An 8,918-nucleotide genomic window follows, 5' to 3' on the forward strand; every position below is an offset into this window, starting at 1 on the left:
ATCAGGAGTTTTTTTCCTTTTTATTTCTGTGCAGAAATCAACTGAATAAATGTACTGCTTATGGATAGATATTTGGACCTTTTCCAAGTTTTGTCTGTTATATATGAATTTGTTAAAACATTCTTGTACAAGTCTTTCATTTCATACATTTTCATTTTTCTGGGGTAAATAATGAATTAGAATTGCTGGGTATCAAACAGGTGCATAATGTTAAAGAAACTGCCCAGCAGTTTTAAAAAGTGGTTGTACTGTATTATACTCGAGGGCATGAGAGTTGCAATTGCTCCACATGTTCATTGATATTTAACATTGCCATTTTCAAAATTTTAACTATTCTTGTATATGTGAAATATCACAATGTTGTACCAATTATATTTTTCTGATGACTAATAATGTTGGCCATCCTTTCATGTGCTTATTGATTGGTTTTTGTAGCTTCCTCTTTGACATCACCATTAAAATCTTTTGCTCATTCTTTTAAAACATTTGATTGTCTGTTTTTCTTAATTTTCCTCTGTAGGAGTATATATTTTATGGATGCAAGCCTTTTGTCAAGTAAATGTATTATGAATATTTTCTTATAGTTTGTGGTTTGTCTTTTCATGTTAACACTTTTTGATGGGTGGAAATTTTAAATTTTAATGAAGTTCAGTAGATCAGGTTTTAATTTTATGGCCAGTGTAGAGCCATTTCTGGCCTATTTCATTTTATTGATTGGTTTATCTACCTTTATATACTAATTTTCAACCCTCTTTATTCAGATTCTGTTTTTATTATTTGTTTAGAGACAGGGAACTAAGACTGATGAAGCTGTTCAAGGGAGTCATCAAGACCCAGGCTCCTTCTAAGTCTCTGTTCCACAACCTCTAGAATGTGAATTTTGTTTTCTGGGTAACAAAATGCCTGATTCATCTTTGATGTCACATTAACCTAGTAGGAGGAAGAGAACAGGCTGATGATCTGGTAGAGTCTGCCTTCTTTTATCAAAAGAAAATGAAAGACACAAAATCAAAATCACCACCTCCTAGCAGCCTCAACCAGAATTTCACTTACCAGAATATTATGACCAGAAATAATCATATGGCCATTCCCTAGTTGAATATTTACTGGGGATTAATATTTTCAAGGTGGCACTTTCCAGAGGACTGCCAAGAACTAATGGCTTTAATGAATCTATTGCTGGGAAAAAGAAATGGATTTTATCTGTTAAGTTGGGCAAATCAAAAGCAACTGCAGCAGCTACAACTGGATCCATCTCACTAAACCTGTCTATGCTACAAAATAGGGCTGGAGTAGACCTGTTCCATACCCTACCCTATTGTCCAGATATATTCTTAGGATAGAAGCAAAGAATAAAGATAGAAATAACAATAATGTATTTTACAGTTTTTTACTTCTGTTAATTCTAGATCAGTGCTTTTCAACTTCAATAGTGGATCTGAAGTAAGGTAAAAGTTTTATCAGTGGAAGGTGCATAATATCCACTCACAATGCTACCCCACCCCTGTGGACCTTCTTTTAAAGTGAGGTTTGCTTTTGGAGATGGAGTTAATAAAAACCTTAAGAGAACTCATATATAGGCAGAGAGATTATATAGTGCTTGTATTTTGTTTCAAAATTCAGTCATCTGGTTTTTTGTGTTGTGCTATGGCCAATGTGAAGAGAAGTGACTCTGATAAGGGCATTGTTGTTACTGATTTTGTGTGTTTTCCATGGTTCTATCATTTTTTTTTTTTTGAGACAGGGTCTCACTATGTAGTTGAGACTAACCGGGAACTCACTATGTAGCCCAAGATGGTCTCAAACTCACAGTAATCCTCCTGTATCAGCCTTCCAAGTGCTGGGATTACAGGCATGTGCCACCATGCCCGGCGGTTCTGTTATTTTTTGACAGTTACATAAGGTGTGTGTGTGTGTGTAAAATTGGCAAGAATATCCCTCTTCTTTCCACTCTTTCAGGATACAACATTAGTAAATCAAAACACCTAACTATCTGTGACATGTACTACACTTCACTATGCTGGCCTTTTTGTGGGATGGTTGGAAAGTAACAGGACTTCATTATGGCCCTTACCTTTAGGTGTCACCTCTGTGTGCAGCATCAGGACCCAAGCTGACCTGCAATAGGGGTGCTGGGCCAAGCAGATAAAACCTGTATCCAAGAGACACTAAAAGCTATTCATTGTTGGTTCAAAATTAAAATTTAATTGAATGCCCCATATTTTACAGGCCAACCCTATTTGCAATATAAACATCAATCTCTTACTTAAGACTATTAAACATATTTGCAAATTTTGAATCTCTGAACAATAATTATTTCCTTAAAATCATAAATTAATATCTTAGAAACTCAAATCCAGACAAAGCATGATTGCAGATGCTTGGCTCCTACACATGTTTGTGAGCACAGAACACAATTCAAAATCTGCCTTTTTATTTGCTTAACACCAGGGGAAAGGACTTTTGAAAGGTGACTTACATGAGTCTTATGTTGTCTCCAAGCAGGCCCGTGTTCCCAGCATGGATATTGCATCACTTCTGACTTCTAGAATTTGTCAGTACATTTATACTACCTGCTGTATAGTCATTTGTTTCATCTTTGTGATATTCATCCTTGCTCTTAGATGTTGAACTGGGTGACAGTGACTAGGAAAGAGCACACCTGGCTCAGCCAAGACAATTTTCATTTCAGTGAGATAAATTGAAACACACATGCCTTCTATCAGAGGGAGATTTGAAGATCATAAAGAATCAGTTTGAGCTGGTATCACCCATGTGGGCTATTGTATTAGTTTCCTAGAGTTGTCGTAACAAAGCAGTACACACTGGGAGGATGTATCCACAGAAGTTTATTCTTTTGAAATTCTGGAGGCCAGAAGCCTGGCCAAGGGTCAGCAGGGCTATTCTCTTTGAAGGTTTTGGGGAGATTCTGCTCCATGTTTGTTTCCTAGCTTCTGTTGTTGCCAGCAATCCTTGGCTTACAGACATATTACTGTAGTCTCTGCTTCCATCATCATATGGCATTTTTCCAGGGTGTCTGCCTCTGTGTTTCCTTTTATATGAATATTAATGGTATTGGACTGAGGCCCACCCTTTTCCAGTATGACCTCATATTAACTAATCAGATCTGCAATGACTCTGTTTGCAAATAATGCACACTCTGAGGTCCAGGGCTAGAACTTGAATGTATTTTGGGGCTACACTTGAACTGGTAGCAGCCCCTAGTATATGCTTGGGGTTTGTAAGACGAACCAGATCAAGATGCCAAGATTATTACATTCTGAAGACCAGGAATAAAAAGCATTGTTAACAGTAAAAACATTCTTCCTTCATTTCCCACTAGCCTGGTTTGTCTCTTGATAACAATTGAGGATGTCTGCTGTGATTCTCACCTGGGGAGTCTGGACATGCAAAAAGTTCCTACCACCTCCATGACACTTGCCCTGGAGCTCAGATCCAGGTGGAAAGAAAGAGACCAATGGAGACATAGAGCTACAGGCAGGGATTATTCTGAAGGCATTTGGGTCCTGTTTCTGGTTGTGTCTAAGGCCTACTTCCCTTCAGCTATGGATGTGTGAGCCCACAAAATTTCCTTTTTGCCTTCCATTTTTCTCCAATTCTGAGTTGGCAAAGGTTGGGCAGAGGGGAGTCACCATGTGCTTTTGGATAGATCCTGAAAAAATAGATTTCTCAAGACATCAGAAGGAACTTTTTTGGGGATGGGGTGTGAGGTACTAGTGATGATGGAGGGGCACTCATTTCCTAAGAAGGGGAAGGGGCTAGGGCTCTGGGCCCAGACTTGAAGGAGAAAACTGTGAAGATAGGCCAAGTGGAGTGACACCAACATTGGGAAAGAGGAAGTGTCTACATAGGGTACTGTCCCACAGATCTGAGCCTATACCACTTCCTTCTGCATAGTACAAGGAAATGAGTCAGTTAAGTAACTTCCAACTTGTGTTTCTTGGGTTTATCTGACCCTACCCCACAGGCAGAAAACCAGAGGCACCCCTATTTTGACCTGGATGTGTTTGGTCTGGACAAGGCTGGTGAGGCAAGAGACCCTCGGAAAGGGACAGACATTGCTTCCTGTCATCTGGGCACATGCAGGTGAAGGTGTCAACTATGGTAAAGACCAAGCTGGAGGACCACTAGCACCAGTGGGTGTAGCTCTGTAGTTCCTGATTGTTTCACCCTCACTCCCATTCCAGAGCTCTGGAAGGGAGAAGCTCTGATCCAACAGCATGGTCTTACAAGAGCTGTGGAGAGCTTATCTTACTACGAGCCATGGCATTGTAGGCTCTGGGAGGTCAAAGAAAGAAAGACACATTTGACTATAATTGTTCTTGGCATACACTGCAGAAGCTCAAACATGAACTGGCCATGTCTTTAACACTGCATAGTACTGAGGAGAGATTAGCCATCAGTGCTGGGGTGTGTGCATCTTTGTGTGAAGGTATATGTTGGATGTTGTGTGGGTGTGAATGTGTTGTATGTGTGTTGAGTGTGTGTTGGAGATGTGGTGTGTGTTGGAGGTATGTTGGGTGTCTTTGTGTGTTTGGTGTGTATTTCAGTGTGTACTTGTTCTTTTATGGTTCCTACAATGATGATCTGATCCTTGAGGTCTTCTGCAGTTGTTCTAAGAGCTGAGGCTCCCAGAGCAGCCTTGGGAAGCTGGAGTAGTTGCAACTACTAGCTGCAATCCACTTGTAACTCCACCGAAGCCAGAATCAAATTTATTCCAAAACTTTGCTCCATCAGTTAAGGGACTCTTGTGCCATGAATTAAATAACTGTGCTGTCCCTGAAATATACCCTATGAAGGTAACTCTCAGCTCTGGCTGTTCAAAGCACACAGGTTGAATAAGCATAAGGGGAAGTGATGAATGTGCTAACCTTCAGGTAGAAGTTCTGAGCTGGAGGGTCATAGAAAGCTTAGAACATCTCTCTGTGCCTTAGGAGGAAGAAACCAGGTGATACTTTCTGCTCTGTCCTGAGAAAGACACATGGACAGGGAAGAATTCTCTGTCCCTCCTCATATAGGGGCATTTCCAAGTCCAAGGGTGAAGGGATGGGGACCAGGAGGAATAAGGGGAGCCTAGTGGTATTCATTGGTTGAGGGGCACAATCCCATCATGGCTCAGGGTAAATGATCCATTTTTGGAGAGCTTGTTCATTTTTTTTGCACTCCCCTTGCCTTCCCCTGTTACCTGCTCAAGCCAGAAAGCACACCAGCAAGAGAGCTTGGTGTGAGGATCCTGCCAGGCTTCTGGCTATTGGCTGCTGTGAACTCAAGGAACATTCTCAGGAACCTGCTATGATTTCCAGCCTGCTGGTAGCTCTCACGGATGCTCATAAAGAGAGGAGAAGATCCTGGACTTGAGAAACATTGGTAAGTAGTTCTGGCACGGCTTTATACCCTGGGCACTTGGTGGAATGTCTCTATTTAGGTTACGGTTTCTGGTTCCCTTTAGGAAACTCAGGAAGGGCTAAAGTGCCCATTTGATTTGGTGGGCAGCCCTGTTCCTGGCACCTGTCTTATGATTCACTGAAGTGTTGTGCTGCACTCTCCTTTTGAGCTGTTAAAGTTGTGAGGGAATGTCCCTTGTCTGGGAAGGGAGCACCCCCATATCAGACATTTCTTGATGGTCCTGGTGCATCATAACATGCAGGTGGCCTGTCCTCTTCCTCGGGTTTCCATCTCACTCTTTCTCTGGGTTGATATATAGGTTTGGACCAGTTGCCTAAACTCCCCAGACAGCTGTAAAACAAGTAGGGTTCTCTGGCTACACAATTTGCCAGATCAAATGTTGATTACCAAGTTTTAACTTGCTGTGTGAATGGCCAAGTTACAGGGGTTTTCTGAGTTTCAATTTCATTATCCATAAAAAGGGCCATAAGAATAGTACCTATATTATGGGGGTTTTGTTCATATTAGATGAAACACAGGCTGCAAAGCACTGGATACAGTGCTTGGCATATTTACTGTGCTTGACATATTAGTTCTGTTACTATCCCAATGGACACTCTGATTCTGTGAATATAACTCTGTCACATTGTACTGGCCAAAGGTAGTGGGTGTGTTCAGTACCCTTGGCTTTGGGTCAAGATCTCCACTTGCTTATCCCCCTGCCTGGATGCCTCCCTATCAGGACCGTGCAGGGGAAAGTGATAGAAAACTGAGGCCGACAGGTGGGACAGGAGGCAGGAGTATCATTTACAATTTGAGAAGTGGCATAGGTTGCCAGCTGCTGATCAGCTCTAGTGGTTCCTCCTGTGAAAGCCCCCCTTTTGCTGGGAAAGCTCTTCAATTAGAATGAGTTCAGATGCTTATGATGTTTGGAAAAACCTTCCATAGAATTTCCTTCTGTAACACACCAACAATCCCTTAGGTTATTAGGTTTTTTTCCAGGAATTTATGTTTAGGCTAGTGGCTTTTTGAACTCCAGGGTGATCCATTCCCAGCCACCAAATCCAGCATTTAAAATGAAGAGTATATATTTATAGTAAAAGAGAAGTGTCATTACCCGATGGCCTGATAAAACATCACTACAGTTCTGAACGTGGGGCAACTTGTGTGTACTTGTGCCATCAAGGCTGGGCTCTGCCTCAGAGCTGAGCCGCTTTCAAGGGGTTTGAGTAATGGGGCATGGTGGAATGGTGACAGTGGTCATCGTGTGGTAAGGAGGAGATCCGCCACCAAGGTCGGGGAACTCTTCTTGGAGATGCCTGTTTCTTGTCAGTCCTACTGGAGCTGGGCTTGTTTTTCTTTATTTCCCAACCTTCTTCATTCCTTCTTCCTTAGGCAACATTGAGCCTATCAACTTGGTGTTGGGTCTTCCCCACCCCCCTGGTGCCAGGGATAGAGGCAGGGGCCTTGCCACTGAGCTAAATCCCAGGCCCTGGTATGGGTTTTTAATCAAGAGCACTTCTTCACTTTGTTTTTGTTTTTGTTTTTGAGAGGCTCTCACTATGTAGTTCAGGCTGGCTTTGAACTGAATATACAGCTGGCCTTGAACTCTGGGTGATCCTCCTGCCTCAGCCTCCTGAGTGCTAGGATTACAGGCATGTGTCACCACGACCAGCCAAGTATTTTTTCACCCTGGCCTATGGGCCAGCTACAGTAACTGCCCCTCCCCTTCCCACTTCTCCCTCAACCAGGCCTGGGTTTACTATACCTGCAAGTACCTGCAGCCACCAAGGAATACCTGGCCCTGTATTACTGATGCTGTCTTTTCTCTAGGTCACAGCTAAGGCCCGGGTATCCATAAGTAGATATTTTCTCTCTTTCTCTCTCAATTGAAATTGAACCCAGGATCTTTGCTCTGAGCTACATCCCTAGTGCTTTTAAAAAAATTTAAAATTTGAGACAGAATTTGTCTTCCCTTCACAGTGACAGTCCAAAAGTGTTTTGCTGAAAGTTAAAGGGAACACTGCATGAAGGGTCTTACTTTCTGACCCAACAAGCTCAGGACACACTAAAAGCTGTTACGCACATTGCCATGCTCTCTCTCTCTCTCTCTCTCTCTCTCTCTCTCTCTCTCTCTCTCTCTCATACTAGGGATCAAACTCAGGACCTTATGCTGCAAGACAGGCACGGCACCACTGAACTAAAATCTGGCCCCTTGCCACAATCTCTTACAGGGAGAAAAATAATGAAAACAGCCAAGGGAAGAAGCACAGAGGTCAGAGACCAGGACATTGTTGCTGGGCATGCAGGCTTCTGTGTCTTCTCCCTGTGGATTTGTGGGGCCCTGGCAGCACTGCTTTCCTGACATGCAGGGAGAACAAATACTTCTGTATTTAAGATGGGGTTATGTCCTGATACATCCATCGTCAGCTGAAAATACATTTCATCCTCCTGACCCGCTGAACATCTTCACTTAGCCGCACAATATACCGTAGAATGTTGGTCGCCTCCCCCCACACCCGTGATCATGGGCTGACTTAAAACTGTGATCGCTGCTGCCACCCAGCATCTCCAGAGAGGACTGGATGTAAAGTGCTCAGGCGGTATATGGTACACATAGAAAACATTCAATAAATGCTTGTAACTACTGTAATTATTATGACAACTTGCTAGATTAAGATTTTGGCTTTACCACATGCTCACTGTATGACCTTTCTCAGTCTTAGTATCCTCACCTGTAAAATAGGAGCAACAATGCCTCTTCGTGAGGTTGTTATAAAGATTAAATTTGTGTTCTGTTGCTTGCATTTAGTTGCCTTGAATAAACGTTCTCATGCCTTATTCTCATTTCTCTTATTCCCTTGCTTATTATCTACTGCAAGTATAGACTTGAGAGAACCAAGCTTGTTACAATTCTTTATAAAATCACTAGTCTGTTTAAGAATTTTTAAAAGTCGAACGCAGATTAGTGAATATTCTCTGTTAAATCTATTTTGATTGCTTGGGGTCATCTTTGGCTGTGACATAATTCACTGCTTGTCCTAGATAAGTGGGATTGTGGACAAGTTCCAGGTAAGTGAGGTCGCTGATAGCGATGTTCTGCCGATGAACTTGTTCAGTTCTAATTAGTGAGCATGACTGAAATACAGCCTGAGAGCAATAGGGATGTGGGTCAAAGGTGTTGTTTTCCTTCTCTCAAGGATGCTTTTAATATATGAGCTTGCTTTTGGAGAATGTGATTGGTATGCTTTTTCATTTTACAGTAGTATACACTACTGGATGCTGTGTATTTCTTAACCCCCATGGCTACCTAAAAAGATCTCTAAGTGGTTTTCAATAAGCATCATATACAATGTACATTGTATTATCTCTCAGAATATGTGAAAACATCTGTTTTTCTTCTAATGCAATAAACATATAAGGGTCTCTTGGGATAGCTTTTAAATAGACTTTAATACAACATTCAGAAATGATAAGCAAAATATAATCACAAGCACAAGGGAATGTGAGCA

At 41.9% G+C, this 8,918-nt stretch overlaps 1 long non-coding RNA gene across 1 annotated transcript; it reads left to right on the forward strand.

Moving 5' to 3' along the window:
- Positions 1 to 3,998: 3,998 nt before the first annotated feature.
- Positions 3,999 to 8,219, forward strand: LOC117284636. Its single transcript, XR_004515734.1, has 3 exons — positions 3,999 to 4,107; positions 5,220 to 5,388; positions 7,641 to 8,219. It is a non-coding gene; the product is annotated as an uncharacterized LOC117284636 (long non-coding RNA).
- Positions 8,220 to 8,918: the final 699 nt, after the last annotated feature.

This window comes from Fukomys damarensis, unplaced genomic scaffold (genome assembly GCF_012274545.1).
Source record: "Fukomys damarensis isolate Sample0158 unplaced genomic scaffold, DMR_v1.0_HiC HiC_scaffold_38, whole genome shotgun sequence".
Classification (NCBI taxonomy): Eukaryota; Metazoa; Chordata; class Mammalia; order Rodentia; family Bathyergidae; genus Fukomys; species Fukomys damarensis.